General features: G+C 39.9%; 1 protein-coding gene across 2 annotated transcripts in view; it reads right to left on the bottom strand.

Annotated features, from left to right (window-relative positions):
- igsf21a (immunoglobin superfamily, member 21a) overlaps window positions 1-5,310 on the bottom strand; it is a 239,110-nt gene that overhangs the window by 233,011 nt on the left and 789 nt on the right. The gene's annotated exons all lie outside the window — the stretch shown is intronic.

Genomic DNA, 5,310 nt, shown 5'->3' with positions numbered 1-5,310 from the left:
GACTCAACTTGGACTTTTGCAATGATGACTTGAACTCGATAATTCAAGACATCGGACTCAAACATTCTTGAAATAGGATTTAGAATTGGATCACGTTACCGACTACTTAGATGTTTAGTAGGCAGTAATGAAGTAGTTGAGTCCTGGACTTGGACTGGAGTCATTATTCTCTGGACTTGGACTTGCACACTGGTTACTCGAGGATGAATGAACTTGAATTTGAGCATTCATGAAATAGGACTCGGAAGTTGGATGATGTTTACTCTTATGTGTAGTAGGCAGGGATGGAGTACTCGAGTTCTGGACTTGAGTTGCTATTCTCTGGACTTGTGACTCAACTTGGACTCTTGCACAGATGACTTGGACTCAAGATCTTATAAAATCGGACTCAAGCATTTATGCAAAAGGACTCAGAATTGGACGAGTCATGGACAAGACGCTATTCTCTGGACTGGACTCAGACTCAAACTCAGGTAATGGCGAGTCAAAAATAGGACTCGAATCAGAGTACCCTTTGGGGTCTTGGACTGGAACACGGAGGACTGGAGACTTGACTATGACTCAACAGATGGCGACTGACTACAACACTGCTCCAGTGAGTCTATTGCAGGCATGACATGTCATGTTTAGCTGCCACTCAATGATTTTACAGCCAACCACCTGTGGCTGTAATGCCATGTATGTGTCTATATGGACTCCTCTTTATGCATTTTAACCCTTGTGTTGTCCTCTCAGGTCAAAACTGAAAATCATAATTCTTTTAGGCTTTTTTGACACTTTTTTGATGCGTTTGATATGCTTTTTTTAATCACTTTTTAATGCTCTTTTTCAACATTGTCTTCATTTTTGTAACATACCATCAGTATACTGTACACATTACTAACACCAATACATCATCACTACTTTTACTCTATTTTCTTTTTTAAATCAATGGTCAAGAAACGTCATATATATTTGAAATTATATCATTTTCGGGGGAAATAAAACACCCAATATTCAATAAAGTAGTGATCTGAGCCTTCATTTAACTTACAAGAAGTGTTATACGGAACCATGCATGTAATATTTGGACAATTTGGATGAAAAGAATCTCAAATCTCTGATGTAGGAACTTTTAAAAACGGGTCAGATTTGACCCCAGGACAACAGGAGGGTTAACTGCAGTAACTCAAATAACAACAACAACAGTGTATTGTACAGAGCTGTTTATTAAGTCAGTTTCACATAATGATCAGTATACTTTTGACCGTTGACACGGCTGAACGTAGATTATTTTGCTCCTTATCCCTGTAATAGTCCTACCTGATGCTACTGGCAGCAAATCACAAGAGCCTGTCTGTCCCATTTTCTGATCTACATGAAATCAGAATGTCTTGCACTTTACTGCATTGCTCTTTGAAACTGCATGCAGCTGTTCAAACATGAACCTAAAGCAGTTCTCACTCATTTGGATTTAGCCTAGGACATGTAAGGACTGCCCAAAAAAGGTTTGCTTTTATTCAAATTGGAAAATCCTTAAAAACACAAAAATAAAAATATGAGCATCTGAGTGAAGGTGCATAATTGATTGCAATGGACAGCAAATGTTTACTTGCTGTGAGAGTAAAAAAAAAAAAAAAGAGGGATATTATTCATGAGGCTTTCAAGAAAAGCATTATCCTCAGTGAGAATTATGCAGACGGACATGTCAAGTAATACGGTGAAAGAGACTCTAAAAAGCGAAAGGGAAATAAGATACAGCATTAGAGATGCTTTGATTTCTATTAGGTTAGACAGATCTGTAAAAATGGTCTCGGGCAGAAGATGAATATGAGAGGAAAAGCCAAGCCAACTGCTCTCGCCAGAGACAAAGTGTCAAAAAGCTGACATTTGCTCTAATTTCAATTCAATCCTTAACACTCGTATCCGTAGTTCCCAATCTCTTAGAGAAATCTCTTTAGCCATGTGAAGCAAGTCTGTTCTTCCCTAAATGGCGATGTATCTCAGACATTAATACCACCTTGTGCCAACTTATTAGAAATATTGCGCATGAAGTCAGTAAGGACAAAAAAGCATCAAGCTACCCTACACAACACCTAAAGCATGCACATCGTATATCCACTAAAAAAGAATATCACAAATGGGACTGCAGAGAAAAGCAGCGCATCACTTCTAGAAAAATAACCATATTTCTTCCCAATTAAATCCTAGTGCGTTGGGGGGGTAATAATTTCCCACCAACAAGAAGTCATAACAAAACCTAACGGAGTACTATAAAGCTAGCTCTTGAACCGCAGCAAGTGATCTCAGAGCAGCCATTGTGATTAGTTAAGTCTTGGTGGACCTATTGATCATGTGGATTTGCGAAAAGAAGCAAATGAGCACATTTCCCAACAGTTCAAGCCTTAAACTAGAAAAAGAACCCAGCCAGGTCAAACCAAGTGTGGAAGTACCTTGGGTTTGCTGTGATGGGTCACATGAGACGTCACAAAGCAGCAGTAGTTTGCCGGGGCTCAAAAAATCCCAGCACTGGTCCAAATTAAAATGATTTAAAACACTGACTACGCTTGCTTTCTAAGGACCAAAAGCTACATGCTACATATCTTGTTAATGACTGCAAGAAAAATGATTACTATTAATTGGATGAGGCCTGGCCCCCCCTACAGTAGCCCAGTGGAAACAAAAAATTAAACAGGTCCACACAATGGAAAATATGACTGCTATTTTACAGCTGTGTTTGTAAAAAGATGGACTCCTGTCATTCTAGGCCTTGATTTAAAATAAGTTAAACATACTGATGCATAATGGTGTATTTATCCTGCATCTATGTAGTCAATATGGTTGTTGAACGAAGCTCAACACAGGGTGAACCCTTTTATTGTTTTTTTATTTTTATTTTTTTCCTTCATTAGAAAAGGAAAGAAAAGTTTAACTGTATTGTGCTGTGTTGCTAAAATTGCCTGAAATGTTCAATTTGGGCATTAAAGTTAAAAAACAAAACAAAAAAAACACAGACTACGATTGGTATAATATAAATATAACACAACACGTGCACAAATTCAGAAAACTAGTATTCAACGCAGCATACATATTCTACTGGTAAGGCTACAGCCAGCAGATGGTTAGCTTAGCTTGGCATCAACATTGACAACAGCTCATCTGGCTCAAATAAAAAAATTCAACTTGGCATTTTATGGGTTTAATGAGTATTTCTTGGCTATGAGCTATGTTCTAATTTCCTAAAGTGTTGTTGTCACCATGAGGTTTACCAGCAAAAACTCCAGGAAGCCGCTGCTCTTGGCCTGCGAAAGGCCTGGCACAGGTTCACATTTCACTTTTTACACAAGATGTAACATGTTTAGTAGTGATCTTTAGAGGTTGTGATAGGCCGATTTTGAGAGATTTCAGAGTTTACTAGTTTTCCCCTGAGTCCAGTCTAACATAAGCTAAGCTAAGTGTCTGCTGGTTGTAGCCGATAGAAATGAGAGTGCTATAGATCGGTTTATTTAACAATCTGCAAAGAAGCGAATAAGCATATTTTCCCAAAAATGTCAGCCAGTGTGTTTAACCACCAGCATGTGTTATCAGGATTCTTTCCAATGTTAGCTGTTTCCACCATGAAGTATTCCTCGTCGATCCAGCATCCTATACTTTTTTCCTTGGATTAGATTGAATTTCTATATCAGTGTTTGGCCCACAGAGTAAGCACTCTGGTGAGATCAATTCTTATAGCGGTGTGTCTGTACCGATGTAGTAAAAAATCAATCGGATTTAACAGGTGCACTGAAGGCTGAAGACACACACCATGTTGTTGACATGCACGTGTGAAAATACACGGACAACACCATCCCGATCAGATAGGGCATCAACATATGTACACATAATGGACTATTTGACATTGCGTCTCTGAGGAAAGACTAGATTGTATTGTGGACACATACAGAAAGTCTATTGTGAGAAAATATGACTCCTTAAAAAGCCTACAGGCAGTCACGGAATATGTAGCCTACACTTGAAAAAGTGACTCTGGGACATACTTCACAGCCAAACAGGAATCCTGAATTACTGAATTCCACTGGCCGAGGCTAGCTTGAAGGCACAGCTTGCACGTGTGCCGCGACCAAGTTTCTCAAGATGGAACGCATGTGGCGGACAGCGATGATGGCGCACGGGCTTCAAGGTAACTGAACGAGCTACTGCGAGCGTCGTGTCTCGAAATATTTTGGCTGACACGGAAGAAACATAAAAGTGTAGGACATTTCAAGACAGAGATGACAGTGGAGTCACTGACCACGGGCCTTTCTCTTCGGGGAACAAAATCTATCTTAAGACATTGGTGCATACATTGAAAAAGAGTGATTTTGTTATAACACTCACACAATAGGAAATTGTATACTGGTAAAGTGATATCCAGACAGCAGATACTGTAGTTAATATAGAGAATTAATATAGAGAATGCCACTTGGGGGGGAAGAGAATAACAGACAATAAAGATTAAATCCTAAACTGTATCCACAGGATAAATCTGTTTTTTTTACCTTTCACTGTTTGCTTATATGGCAATCCACATGGACCGACTCAATCAAAGCTAGTGTGAACATGTCACATGACTGCATTACTGAGGTAGTCCTATATACTTTGGCCTGTGTGTAGTTCCGCCTCATCTGAGCAGGGCCGACCCAGAGGCATTTTATCACTTATGTTAAACCCAACTGGCGTAGCGATTTCCTATAAGGGTCAGCGAAGGTCAGAAACACTTCAAAACAACAGAAAATCCGGAGCTAATAGCGCGGGGTTAACAGGTTAGTCCGAAAGGTGTGCTGCTCAGATGTCGTTGCCAGGACTGAACTCTCCTCTGAAGTCCTGCACACACCACAATGGCACCACCATTGCCAGAGTGTGTGTGTCTCTAACTCCAGCAGAATGAAAAGCAGCCTCACATGCTCTTTCTATATCCCTCAGTAAAGGATGCTTGCAGTGCAGTGTTGTAATGCATCACGCCATGTAAAAAACTCAGAGCCTCTGCAAAATGACTCATTTGATCATATATGGGGACAAGGGAACATCTTTAAATTACAGCCACCAGGTCCTGATCTGTTGGATTATACTGGCTTCCATAAAAAAATTGCAGTCCTCAGTCCCATCATCACTGCCTCACGAAATAGAAAAAAAGACAATCCTGTAGACCAGAATGCAGCCTAATACATGTTTTAGGATCTTCTTTTTAAATCCAAATTCGCCTTAATGAGACATTTTCCATCCCTCTAACATTTAAAAAACGCGAGGACAGAGAGAAAACACAAGCCATGCCACCGCTGTGCGGGTCGGATT

The sequence above is a fragment of the Etheostoma spectabile genome, chromosome 4 (assembly GCF_008692095.1).
Source record: "Etheostoma spectabile isolate EspeVRDwgs_2016 chromosome 4, UIUC_Espe_1.0, whole genome shotgun sequence".
Taxonomy (NCBI): Eukaryota; Metazoa; Chordata; class Actinopteri; order Perciformes; family Percidae; genus Etheostoma; species Etheostoma spectabile.
Note: the sequence above shows the minus strand (reverse complement) of the source record. Positions and strands in the feature narration are given on the sequence as shown.